Here is a 15,349-nt window from a genome sequence, read left to right as displayed (position 1 = left end):
CGGGAGAGAAGAAAGGCAGGATGAAGGAGGAGTAGGTGGATATAATACAGACTCTGCTCTGTAGAGCAGAGGGACATACAAAAGAGAAGAGGTGACAGAGAGAAAGAGAGAAAGAATATGGGTGGACAGATGGATGAATGAATAGCTGGAGAGATCGTATGACACACAATGCCAGTGTATGTCTTAAAACAATATCACTGGATTCCTCATGCGTGATGATCCATTAAGACAATAACTCTGATATATTTTTTCAGTCCTGTCATGGTTACTACAGCAGAAATGGAGCAAAGTCCATTTGCTTGTAATGGAGGAAAGAAAAATGGCCCCTGCAGCCTGTCAGTGCCATTTCTGTGATGACTCCAATCAAGACTTTACAGCAGAAATCTATCAGCCAGGTGCCAGCCATTATCAGCAGATACTGGAGGATCGGCTGTTAGTTAATCACATCTGATTAGCTAACTAGCAGGGCCTGTGAGTGTCTCAAGGTGAAATTTCAGAAATTTCCCAGAGTGATGTTTCTGGTTTGTAAGAAATCTCCCAACAATTCTGGATAAAATAAAACAATTTCACCTCCACCAGGGGTAGAGAGGGCTGACATATGCACTGGTGTAGAAGAACTTTCAGATTTAGTGACACAGGGAGCATGAAACTAAAGCTTCCAGGTTCTGCTCCAGACTAAGAAAACCTCATTCAAAATCACATGTGTAGCAATGCAATTATTACTAAATATCAGAGCTTTTTCACTGAACAGCTGCCTGCTGCTGCTGGAAACCAGGTTGATAAGAGCAGTGAGACTGAACCAGAACAGTAAAGTTGTGGGTCGCAAACCCAAAACAATGAGCTAAAGTACGTTAAAAATAATTGATGGTAATTCTCTGTAGGTTCAATTTTACAAGCTACCATCTTCACATTATAATAATTTTCCCCATAAAGAGCCGAAGTTAAATGATTGAGTCAAATGATCCTGATTCTGCTTCTGAAGTAAGAACACCTCATTCAAAACTCAATTGACATTTATAGTAGCTTAAATAAATGAATAATATAAATAAATAAAATGCAGCCTTGGAAAGACAGGGACAATATCTTTAAAAAAACATCTATTATTGTTGTTTATTTAATATTTTTGTTTTTCACCTGCTTTTGATGACCAGCATTTCCTAAATCCTAGACCATCATGGGTTAAACATCACGTCCAGAGGTTAGGATTAGTTCAGACATGTCTGTAATAACAGCAGGACAGAGAGGACTGAATAGTGTGGACATTTTTAGACAACGGAGAGTACAGCTAAAATGTTGAAAAAATGACTTATTATACTAACAAGTGCTGTAGTGGATAATCATTTATCTCAGAATGTGGATAGTAAACTCCAGGAGCACTTTCACTTCTTTAGAAAGACTGGTGAAAAGAACCCTCTGAGAGATTGTTCTGATTTTGTGATTTCACATCGGTTAGCCTGGATGTGATGTCAGGACTCTGACTCTCTACTGATTGGATTCAAACTTCTGATAGATAGAAGTAAACTACTCCACAGGAAAAAAGTTCTTACAATTTACATTCAAAGGATCTTGTTTGCTGTCTGCCAGATAATAAGATCAATATCAGTACAGAGATAGGTCCAGTACATGTCTAGTCTAGCTTAGCATAAAGTAAACTAGGGAAAATATAGCCCAGTCAAAAGAAAAAAAACACCCAATATGAATTGATATCAGTCTTGTCTGACTCTGTTGATCCAGCCTGATTGGACTGTTCCTTTAACTGGCAGTCAAAATTCCTTACTGCTGTGCATGTTCAATCGTTTTGCTATGAAAAAAAAAGGAATTGGTGGCTTTCCTGGATGTGTAAGTCTCATGTGTAGTTCATATCTATTAAATCTATGTCACAGTGCCAATATATGTTATTGTTCATGGATCCTTGATGCTGTTGTCAAAACGTGCACATGATGTGAGCAGTTCCAAAGCATCATCTAAATTAATATTAAATTCTGTCCATGTAAAAGGTCCGTTTATATATATGTTTTACATGGTAAACTAAAAATATATAGAGATGAGAGCGCAGGATAGATCAACTGACATTTAGACATTTAAAAGCAGAACAGATCAAGAGATGCTATTTTATATATTTCATTTCATTTCTCCACTCACAAATGGTCAGATCAACCTGTCAGTCTTTTGAACGCGTTGAATCCCACACTGTAACTGCATGACATCATTATTAATTTCATTTTTATGGTTCTGAGTATCATAAAATGATGATGTCATTCTTTCTCAAAGGAGAGCTTCTCCTTGCTGTGAGTGAGTTTAGGAACCTTCATAAATAATTCTCCTGTCCCACTGTGAGATAGTTTTAGTTCCACTAAAACTCTCAACGCGACTCCCTGGAGGGATTCTGAGATGTTTGATGAAGACCTAAACCTGGTCAAAGTCTGTTCGTGGACTCACTTGTATGGCAGCTGAATGTATAGTTACAGCATATTTGATATTCAATGCAGGGATGGCAATTTTATATAAAGAAAGTTTATAGTCATGATGGAGTAGACAAATTGATTTTGAACTCTGATTTGATTTGACAGCTTGTTCCTGCAAAGCTCTCTGATTGGATACTTGAAATTATTGGGCTAGTTTAAGTTTCTACTGGATAGACTTTGAAACAGGGGAGGGGAAGGTTGACATGACTATGTTATCAGTACAATAGCATAGTCACGTCAAACTCACCATCACCAACCTTTCTATCTTTATAACAGAAACAGTTCTACTTTGCTGTTCTTTTGTTCCTTGTTCAATCACTTTTGATAAAACACTTACTGATACATATAAAAGTTTTCATGTAAGAAAAGGAGTAGAAAGAAGCAACATGCTTGTCTAGTCCTACCCCTATTCTATACTAATCAATAAATAAAGATTCACATAGTCCAACAATCCGCCTACAACTAAACCTCTATGTTCATCCTCTTCATACATAATCAAACACTACCAAATCAAGAATGTGAAAAAACAGGAAAAAAAGAAAGCCAATAACCATTAGTGAGCGCTACATTCCCCTTCCTCATTTCTGTACCTCGCAAAAAAAATTTTGTACATCTTTTTTAACTGTGTGATATTTTTATGATGATTTCTTCATCCAGACCATTCCACAGTCACCTCACAAATTGAAATACACATGCTTTTAAGATTTGTGCGAACACAACATTGTTTCAAATTAAATTTTCCTGTGAGGTTATATCCCCCTCTCTGTCTAAGAACATCTTTTGTATGTTGCCGGGAAGTAAATTATTTCTTGCTTTGAACCTTGTTTGTGCAGTCTTAAATTTCACCAGATCAGTGAACTTCAAAGCATATGACTTTTGTGACAACTTGTTAGTGTGTTCACGATATCCTACATTGTTTACTATCCTTATGGCTCTTTTTTGTAGTATGCATAATGATTATAAGTTGCTTTTGTAGGTGTTACCCCATACCTCCACACAGTAATTCAGATACAGTAATACAAGTGAACAGTATAGAGTGTTCGGTGCTTTGTGATCCAGAATGTGCCTTGTTTTTCCAAGAAATGCAACAATCTTATATGAGGTTTCTAGCAGATTTTGTGGTTTAATATCACACCCAGAAATTTATTTTCATATACTCTTTCTATAATAAACATTATCTATCATCACTTGAATTATTTTACGATTTCCAAACAACATAAGTTTAGTTTTGTTCAAATTTAAAGATAATTTGTTTGTGTCAAAGCACATTTCAATTTACTTATTTCTGTCATGACCACTTCAAAAAGCTGCTGCAAATTTTCCCCAGAATAGAAAATATTGGTGTGTAAAAAAATTTCAATATTCTTGATACCTTACATATGTCATTTGTATACAAAATAAACCATTTAGGGCCTAATACTGACCCCTGTGGGACTCCACAAGTAATATCCAGACATGTTGATTTGTAGTCACCTATCTGCACAAACGGTTGCCTGTTTCCTATATAGCTTTTCAACCAATTCAGCACCCTCTGATACCATAGCTTTCCATTTTATTGAGTAATATATCATGATTAATGGTATCAAATGCTTTTCTTAAATCTATGAATACTCCCACTGCATACTTTTTATTATTTATACAACTGGTTATTTCTTCTATTAACTCCATTAATGCCGTAGATGTTGATCTGTTTGTTCTGAATCAATACTGACTGTCCATCAACAATTTATGCTTCTCAATGAAATAGTCCAACCTTCCAATAAAGAGTTTTTCAAATATCTTAGAGAACTGGGAAGGTAAAGGTGTTGAACTTTAGCTGTTTTCATGTCACATGGAAATGTGTAGTTGGTTTACAATACCATCAATGACTTTCTTGACTAAAGTCATATCAATTTCATTATCTCTTTTTACAAGAGAGGCCTGAATGAATGGTCAACATATAGTCACATAAGAAAATGCACAGCTCATTTACATTAACATATATCACAATAAAATAAGATCTGAGAGGAATGAAAGAGAGACGCTTGGCTATTTAAAACAATTACATAGATGAAGTAGTTTGTGGTTACAGTGTTTGAATGCATAATGTGAAGGCAACATTTCTAAATAAACTTTCAGAGCTTTCAATAACGTTTTTTGGCCTTCATTAGCTGATTTGAATCTAACTAAAATGGAAGGAATCTATGTTTGTCTGTATGTATGTATGTCTGTCCTTCGATTTTCTTGACGACTGATCTGATTGACTTCACACTTGGCGGGTGCATTGCTGAAGACCCAAGGAAGTGCAGTGTTGAGTGTGAGATCCCATTACTAATTGTGTCCTGGATATCACCATTTAAGAAGTTTGCCATTTTGTTTTACTAAACTCAAACATAGCCTGATCCTAAATAGCTAGCTGTTAGCAACAACAGCAGCCATTTGATTATCTCATGTTTGCTGTTAAGTTGAACGCTCTTTTTGCTTGAAATGCCCATCCCTTTAATTGTGTCCTGGGCATCACCATTCAATAAGTTTTTCATTTTGCTTTTTGTTTCAACTCAAACATTTCAAGCATCAGTGATGTAACTTTCGGAATGAACACTTTTGTTCCCAGAAATAGCCTGGTCCCAAATAGCTAGCTGTTAGCAATGACAGCAGCCAGTTGGTTATCTCATGTTGAATGGGGCTTTAACTTCATTGAGGCCATAAAATGTTCGTATAAGCTTTTGCACCCAAATAACACATATACGCTAGCATTGCTAGGGGACGCAACTATGTCATGGCAGGTGTATTGCTCAGGACCCAAGGAAGCACAGTGTTGAGTTTGAAGTTGTTTGGATGAGTGGTTCTTGAGAAAGTTGCAAGCAGCAATACTGGAGGACCAAGAAATTGGCCTGTTTCGAACACGCACGTTTTGAATGGGCACTGCACTACTATATTAAAATCCAATAAGTGGACCTTGAGTTTGCAGCTTAAGACAAAACATCAAAGTAGAACCATCTGAAATTAATTAGTGAAAGACGGTGTTATTGCTATTAAAAAGAGAAAGTCAGAGCAACGGAAGCATGACTCTGTTATTAGCTACAACATTAATGTGAATTGTCAGAATTTATCAGAACAACAGACAAAAATTGAAGGAATTGAAGTTTGCATTTAAGGGGAACTCTACTGATTTTACACATCAAACTGTTTCCAGGTGTTGGGGAGTACTACTGAATATGTGAAAAAGTAGAATAAAGCCTTTTGTGGCTCCAGAGGGAGCTGTGTGAAATTTGATAAATGGCCTCAAGTGATGTCACTTCACGCAATTTAAACTTGAATTTAATAAAAAAAAAAAAAAAAAGTTACATTAGCCGCTACTAGCATAGTAGGTCTCCAAATTACATTGCAGGTAATGTAGCTGCCAGGTTTTGACAAGGAAGAAGAATGTGTGGAATAAAAAAGATGATATCTCTGGTTCTGCTGCATCAATTTTGATCTTTAAAAAAAAAAAAAAACTATCTGTTGTGAATCTGACAGTGTTATGGGAGTGCAATGCTAAATCGGGTGAGTGCTAAATCTTTTAAGAGCGAATTAAAACAGTAGCCTTTCAGGCAAAAGCTTAAAAATTTTAAAATGAAGGCCCATCTCTAATGTAAGACTTTCAAATACAGGCCTGGTTCTCTTTGCTGCTGAGGTGGTTTACAATAAATGAATATCACTGTTAGTGTTATCAAAATTAAAACCATCCAAGTACATGTACCGGGCTGCAGTTTTCTGTCAACACATGTAACATAAAGTCTGCCACCTCAGTTGATAGGGAAGTGCTTTGACAACACAGGTTTCTGTCTTGTTATATTAATAAAAGCAGAGTTGAGTTTGAATTGAAACAGAAGGAGAGCGACAGAAAAGAACGTTTTGCTGCCCAGATACGGCTTTGCATCAGGCAGCCAGAAAAACGACCGAAAGCGAGAGAGAGCGAGATAGGACGGCGTAGTCGAAGGAATAAAAGAAGGAAAGCGGTGCCTGTGTGCAAATGTGTGATAAAGCGACGGGTTGGGAGGGTAGAGAGATACAGAGAGACACAGAGAGGGAGACAGGGACAGACAAGAGAGAGAGAGACAAAGACAGATAGAGGAACATAGACAGTGAATAGACCATTGAAGGCAGGTTTCACTTACTCTAAACTCCATTTTCTCGCAGTGACTGTGTTGTGATGTGATGTGATGTGTGAGCAGAGATTAGCTTTATGAAACAACCTCTGTTGACTCAATTTATTGAATTTTACTGTTCTGAATACCAATAAAGAATATGATATTTACTCTGCAAACAGCAGCACACTGGCTACACACTCAGAGAGCCGCCGTGTGTGTGTGTGTGTGTGTGTGTGTGTGTGTGTGTGTGTGCGTGTATGTGTGTGTGTGTGCGTGTGTGTGTGTGTGTGTGTGTGTGTGTTTGTGTGCGTGTGTGTGTGTGTGTGTGTGTGTGTGTGTGTGTGTGTGTGTGTGTGTGAGAGAGAGAGTGATATGAGAGAATCAGTATCTTTGTCAATTATTAGGTTTGTGTGAATACCACACACACACACACACACACACACACACACACACACACACACACACACAGTACACTGTGATCATGTTGAAACAATCATTATTGCATTGTTTACATGTGTCTGTGTACTGTATGTGTTTGCATTCACACAAAAGAATTCACAGATAGCCACAAATTCATATGCAGAAAAACATTTGTGTTTAATCGTTATCTGCTTGTACGTCTGTCTGTCTGTGTTTGTGTGCATGCATGCATGTGTGGGTGTGTGTGGGTGTGTGTACATGCGGTAATGCGCTGCTGCTCGGTCGTTTAGCTTGTTGACACTTTGGGGTCAGAGCCATGCAGGGTGAATGGTGTTGGCTGACAGCGTGGAACCTCTTCATTATCCAGCCATAATGTTCTCATCGCCATCGGCTCCTCTGCTCCCTCCCCTCCCCGTGTCCCCTCGCTGCCACCAACGCCACACACACACCGCCACCACCACCCGCCATCATTCTTCTTCTTCTGTCCTTTCCCCATCCGTCCCTCCCCTCCTCACCTGGCTATTTCCCCCCCGTGCTGCTATTCATCGCTGTCGATTCATCCTCTAGCTCTCTCCATGTCTTTTTTTATTCCTGCTAGCTCTGTCTCTCTCTCTCTGTGTCCATGTATCTGTTTCTCTCTCTCTCTCTCTCTCTCTCTCTCTCTCTCTCTCTCTGACCCCATTCGACTGAAGTTATTACTTTCTCACTGTTTCATGCTTTCCTCTCCCATCACTTTTACCTTCATTTGTCAATTTGCTTTGATTTAGTGGCTTTACTCCCATGACTTTTTGACAGAAACTATATTGCCAAAACAAAACCAGCTTTGGAAAACTATCAAACAATATTTTATGCATTCAAACCGAATCAAGATGATAAACTGCTTGATTTGACACAAAGACACATGGTGATACATAAGCACATAGCAGACAATATTTATAATGTATTAAGTGGTTGCAGGGTGTTTTCTATGTATCATGACCATGGGCTGGTTTCATGTTTTGTGTGTGACCAGCCTGCAAACTAGCACCAGTCCACGCAGTGTTGGCTACCGCTCTCCAAATATGTTATCAGACAAGAACGGAATCTACTTCCCACTCGTCCCCACCACCACCTCCTGCCACTGTGAGCAACACGTCAAAACCTTACTGCTATTCCCGACCACACGCCTCTGCTCAGCCACACAGCCAACAACGTTTAGGAATAGACAAGAAACAATTATTCTGCAGTGTGACAGATTAGTTGTGAAGAAACAGGCTCCAATTTCACAGGTGAGTTATATTCTTTACTTCTCTTTGAAATAGTCTTTCTTTTCCTCCCCTCCTCCATGGTTCCCAGCTAGCAAGATTGTATCAGCCCACACATGGCCCAAATCACGCGTGCCAGAACGAAATCACTCAGTCCAACGTTGCAAAGTCAAGGCAGGCCAGTTGGCATAACCTACTCGCAACGCGGACTGAAACGCGGCCCAGCTGATTTGGCTAGAGTCCGGCAAGCCACAACTAAGCTGGGATAGCAGGGCTAGGCAGATTTGAGCCTGAAGTACACTATAAGTGTCAGATTTGGCCCAGATCTGCCTCATTACGACTTCTGGCATTGGGCCAGAGTGGCTTATTTTGTTAATTTCCCGCCACTTCCCCCATCCCATCCCCCCCGCCAACCCTTCCTTCAGATGCAGGTTAGAATCAGGTTACATGTAGAAATGACTGTTCTTTTTTAAATGACATATAATTTACACAACAATATAGTGCGTAATCAAAGTCCAATACAATGCAGCAAGAACATTAATGATAATTGTGCTTTTATACAACTATAGCTATTTTTCAAACAGCAATTGCAATGTATGACAGTACACAAAATCAAGTAAATAGACAAGACATAAATGTTTGGTAGTGACTTGGAATTGGCAGTTGAGTTACTTATAAATTCAAATCACACAACACTCATAATTATACAGTACATTCATCTGAAAGCAATTTTGACTAAATAAAAGGCTTAAAGGGGAATGTCACATATGTTATTCCTGTGCCCAAGGACAGTTGAGTCTGTATTTGGAAACATGCATCCAGAGATTTCCATAAGCATCAGCTGCCGGCTGAATAGCCGACTACTCATTTAAGTCCAGCTGGCTACTTTAGTATATTCATTTCTTATTCTAATAAAATATTTTTGAGTAACAAGTTGCCATTCGCTGTGTGTGTAGATTTATGACCTTTAGCCTCTGCTTCAAACCAATGTGAGCATAATGATAGAGAAATGTGTCTATTTGTCCCACATGCTCTATATGAATGTGTGAGACGTTGTGTCCTGCCGAGCAGAGAGTGGAGAGTTGTCTTCAGTGTTAACAAATATTAGCAAAATAAATGATGACAAAACACATTAAAAACTGCATTGATTGCACAGACAGGGGACAGACAGCATATACACCACACAGAAGTTTATGGGCTTAATGAATGAATGAATGATTGAATTATCTTTATTTACACTGTGCTTTTTTACAGCATCTCTAATTACAATGCAAACACTAGAACAGGCAATACTGTCAAAGTAACAGGCCTGTGTCACATGAGGAAAATGTAGACTGTGCCTCAGCCTCACACTGAGGATGATAGTGAAGATGAAGATGATGTTGGTGAAGTTGAGTTGATTCGTAGATTCACATGATCAGAGTCAAGTGATTCACATGTTTTGTTATTGTAGAGTTATTTTGGCATAGATTTATTGTATAAATAATTGAATTTAAAACCAACACATAGGCTTGATAAGACATGGGATTAAAAACATGTTCCCTCTTAAAATAACCTTGTTTCTAGTAACACAATACATTAACCATCATTGTGGCATGTAATAATAAACCTTACAGTGCAGGTGTCAATAAATAAATGAACACATAAGAAGTCTAATTCTCCTTTACAATAATTCACTACATGTTTACAACCAGGTAGGCAAACTCAACTGTGCTTTTACTTAAAGTCCATGTTCATCTTCATGCATTCATACTACTGTATCAGGTTGCTGAGGAAAGGGTCAACAGTAGAGTTCTGCACACTCCCAAAGCATCAGGTGTTAAGTGGAACAGAGCAGAGGCCTTTACTAGGAAGCAGGATTTGGTGTTAGCGAGGTAATGTCAGGTTTAACTCTGGGTTTTCAGTCCTACAACGGTGGTTCACTTCTTACTGGGGTTCATCACCATGGTAACTTATGCTGAACAGCTAACCTGCTCCGGAGCAGGTTAACTTCAGAGGATCGGATCACAATCTGTCAACACTACAACCACTGACCAATCAGATCACTGGGAGAAAAAGAGTCATCATTCCTACAGGATCCCAACATGGACAAAAGTCCTGAGTTTACAATGGAGTGACAAATAAAAAGAGTGATATATATTTTGATAGGTCAGTGGAAACATTTTATTGTTCCAGACTTTCTATTGCCACTCTGGTTTCAAAACAGAGCTTCTAACAAACAGAGAGATTGTTTACGACACTAATCACATAATGATGATTTTAGCTGCATTTTAATCGTGCAAAGTCAATTTTATCCCAGGAGTGACAGCTGACAGTGTGGATGATTTTACACTCTGATTCCATCACTGCAGCTCAGAATAACATGAGACAACTGTGTGATGATAACTGGAAATAAAAACAAAATATTGTCTTTTATCAGAAAAATAATCAATGGGCTGTTAATTGGCTCACATGATTATAAGAGCAACATTTCAGTCAGATAGACTCATTAGTCATTAACTATTTTTACACTCTTTGCTTCGGTAGCAGATACAGTCTGGCATTACTTTAAGTTTCTTTTTTATGTGACATATTCAGATGGTTTCTTCATCATCCAACTAAATAGCAAAAAAATCTCTCTGTACTTAAGTCATATATAATAATTCCTACATGTATTTTAATGATATATGATTACAGGCTGTCATTGCACTTGAGGCTTGTTTCTGAAACAGAAGTTTTCCACAAGTACTTTGTATCACTGTTTCATCTCATATCATGAAGAACTTCATTCATGGTTCTGACAATGTCGCTCATAATTAAAAACCCTGCCTCTTCCACATGAACGCGCTTGTAGCTGGATATGGAAAACCCCGGGTTGACTGAGCAGGTTGATAACCAGCTTCGTAGTACTGGTTATCTGGACGGCCAATGTTAGGTTCAGTGAAGCCAGATAACGAAAAGATATCCTGGATATGTTGAACTTGCTTCGTAGTACAGGCCTCAGGTGAACCCAAGTGCAGAAACTCAACTGCGAGGAGACAGGGATATGATTAGAATAAAGCATTTATTTTGAAGGCTGGGGAAAGGGCATGCAGGCCTGGGGAAGCTTGGGCTGGTAGCTGGGAACCTGGGGCTGAGGCTTAGGTTGGAAGCTGGGAGAGCAGGGGTCCAGGGCAGGGAAGCAGGGCTGACGAGATGAGACGAGAGGCTGGAAACAGAGCAGATGGGACTGCAGGGAAACAGGAGACAGGGTTATGCAAGGGAAAAAAAACAGGCAACAACAAGAAAACTGGTAATTCTTGCTTATTCCACATAATTTCTATGTTAGAGTTTATATGGTCCTCATTCCAAACAATTACAAATGGCGCCTTCAAAACATACATTTTCTACACAATTTATTTATAAAAAGGCAAAGTGATTATTTATTGATCCCATAAGACAATGGTACCTATTGTGCGTTAACCTTCCTGATTTCTCTGACATGCAAATTCAGAGAATAAGTGACGAGACGTACTCAGGGCTCCTGAACTAATTTCATTGTAAAAAGTTTCCAAATGCATCTTTGGATTAAAGTTTTACTGTCTAACAAATGATTTCAGAGATTTCTGAACCAAATGCTGTTGAGAGATCAACTATCAGAATGCAGAACAATATACAGAAATGTCAAAAAATGAGAAAATATACTGTATTGCTATGTCTGAATATCACAGAAGTAATGTCAGAGATCTAACATAGAAAATGGAAAGAAAACGGGGAATGCACACCAATGTTAGGGAGGTGCTGACCCTAGCCAATAGTACAGTGAATAAGCTGTCGAATAAAAATGTAGAATTTGAACACAACACAGATCTAAAATACCAAGAGAAAACAACAACACTGACTAAAGTAAGACAAACCAAGCTGAGGTCAGACACTGGCGACAGGTGAGGAGATGATCCAACTGGTTCCTCATTGTAGCCACTTTGGCCCAAACTAAACATGCACTATTGAGCACAATTCTACCAACAACACTGCGATTGTGAACCAGAGGATGCTTTGATGTTGGCGGGACACACAAGCACTCATAAGGTACGCTATTACCAATACCAGCCAGTTTTGATCAAAGGCCTGCATCTGAAATATTCACCATAGACCTCAACCTACACTGGAAAGTACAGTGACATTTGCCATGCAAGATACTAAACTCCAGTCAAGCTAGCCTGTAAATAAGAATGATAACACCATACATCAACTACTGTATCAATCAGGGTGTTGCAACAGTGCAACAGTGCAAATGACATATGCTGTCACTACTAGCGAAATTAGGTTTCAGATACAAGCTTTGTATCAAAACAAAGAAAAGCCTCAAGTTGTTGAGGAAAATAAAATACATCCCTGCTAAAATAGATGAACACAAAGCATTGTGCCCTTATGTGCTGCACCACAAGTAATCTTTGCAAGTTCACCATGGGTCTATTCTTATATCCAAAAGTTCCATAACAAACACCTACACTCAATTTAAATCCAGAGGAGCAATGACAAATCAAGTTCCTCTGCATAGAGTATCTCAGAAAGTTTCAGTTTGGTCAGAGGGGAGCAGCTGGAGGCTGTGTACTCTGCACTCACTTTACTTATTTTCAATCTCCATGAAGATTTTTTTGTAAGGCATCAAAGGTAAATTTGAGTTCAGTGGGATAGGTCAGGTTTAATGCATAAATGAGGCACAACAACAACATGGCACAAGCAATTGTGACTGATGGCATCTCATTCAGTACCTCCACACCTTCAATCACAATGCTGATATCCTGTGGTAGGTGGAGAGGATCCTCTGACGCAAAAAAAAAGCAATTCACAAAGTCCCTTGAGAGAGAAAATATCATCTCTGATCTATGATAAACCATTGTCTGATGTAAAAATATAAAAATCACCATAAATAAGTCATAGTGAATATTTTTCATCAAGTTGAATTTTAGTTCAATGCAAAATCAAATCAAACTTACGAGGTACTCTAACTAGTTTGCCCATATCTTCCCCCAGGTACATGATGAGGCACTTCAGCAGGTACTCTCCTCTGGTATTCTTGTCCAGATGAGCTCTGCAGCTCTCCCTCTCCGGTTCTGGTTCTGCAACACAGAAATACATTAGTCTCTGAGATTGTAAAGCAGTTGTATAGATTTCTTTTGTGCCTGTTGAAACCAGGAATCCATGATTAAATATGATATTAACAGGATGAAACCCCTAACAACCAAGATCATGTTAATTTTAGATGAGATATATGCAACTATTGTACAATCTGAGACCACTGGATTCTGAATTCTGAATTCTGACTTTAATCTCAGAATCCTGACTTTAAATTCAGATCTCAAACACATTTTTTACGTGGCCCTAATCCTCTTTCGTACATTTTAAAACCGTCTTTCCAATCCAGTCATCCTCAAAAAGTGAAATAATAATTTCCTCTCTTCAACACTGTCTCCACTAATATACATTTAACCTTGTCCTCCACTCACCCTATTTTCCGTAACTGTGTTGTCATTTCTTGTATTTCATGTACAAATTTGCATGTTATAAGGATATGCTCAACTGGTTCAGCCTCATGGCATTGACAGAGAACACAAATCTGTAATGCTCAAACAAGGAATAGCGGAATAACAGAATCTCAACTGGCTAAAATATTGGAATATTGACACACACAGCAGCTAATTGTATGGCATTGAACAAGTTATAGTGCTGATTCTGTTTATTTGATAACTCTATCAGTTTGCAGACAGTTACCAGTCTTTTATGTCTAGATGTGGGCCCCATACGTCATGCCCAGGGTGGCCTGAGTTTGGTTATCCAGTGCTCAGCCGCACTTATTACTACAATTATCGGCCCATGCTCGGCCCTGATGATGTAACCTAAGTCCAACAGTATATGCCAGATGTCCTGCTAGCTGGGTTCTTACACATTTTATTTGATTTTTTAGACAGACATTATCAGCAAAGCTTTTTTAGGCACAAATGACTCAAGGTATGTCAGTGTCAGCGTGTCCTCTACTGCTTTGATCCAGACTGAAATATCTCAACAACTATGGATGGATTTTCATGAAATTTGATACATTCATGTCCCTCAGAGGATGAATCCTTCTGACTTTGGTAATCCTCTGATCATGTGCGCCAGTATGACCCTTATCCTCTGGCAAACATTTTTGCAAGGACCCATGCAACAAAACTCTTCTTCAGTAGAGAGTTTTATTGCATAGGTCCTTGCAAAATGTAGGACAGAGGATAAGGCAATCTCTTTATAGGCACATGAAATTACTTGAAATAGCTTTACTTAATAATTAAATGCATAGATAATAACATAGATAACTCATTACATAATTACTTATCTAAGTAGATCACGTCTAGATAATTGCTTAGATAATTAGCCTACTGTGGTACTACTCTATACTATACTGTACAACTATATTAAACTTTTCAACGTCTTACTTTTCAACATTGAATTAACTATAGATTGTGTTTCCTTTTCATTCTACATTGTACACAATTATAACCTAGTTTGCAATTGGATCAACACATCACAATACTGACTGAATTAATGATTTACATATTGCATGTTTTTAATGCATTGTTCAAGTTTTGATTATATGTATGCAACTTGCAATACTACTTACCCTATACCATATACACAAAAATAAACATCTTTAAATAACTCAGTGGTAACGCTTGAATGTGATCAAATGAGACTCCCTGGAAAAAGAGATTATGGCACCTTCTTGAATAAATATGAGGGAAAGCAGCTGTTACAATTTATCTTTCATAGATGGAAAGATGTTCTTTTACAGACATAGTCAGACTTCCAAACTGTTCTATCTATAGTGCAGGAGTGGGATGTTCCACATTGTATGCGAGAAAAAAAGCACTGTTTAAGATGCCAGAATGTAAAATGAAAACACAAACCACTTTTTAAGAATATATGTATGTGTGTATGTGTATGTGTATGTGTATATATGCATATGTATATAACTGAACAAACAAAAAGAAGCTCCACTCCAGGCAATTATTAAAGGCCCCGTTTTATGCAAAAATGGGGTGTAGTAAAACATACTACAACAGCTGAATCCTGTGTTTTATGTTTTTCTCCTGTGAATGCCTGAATGCTGTTA

This window comes from Thunnus thynnus, chromosome 9 (assembly GCF_963924715.1).
Source record: "Thunnus thynnus chromosome 9, fThuThy2.1, whole genome shotgun sequence".
Classification (NCBI taxonomy): Eukaryota; Metazoa; Chordata; class Actinopteri; order Scombriformes; family Scombridae; genus Thunnus; species Thunnus thynnus.
This window is presented reverse-complemented; position numbering follows the sequence as displayed.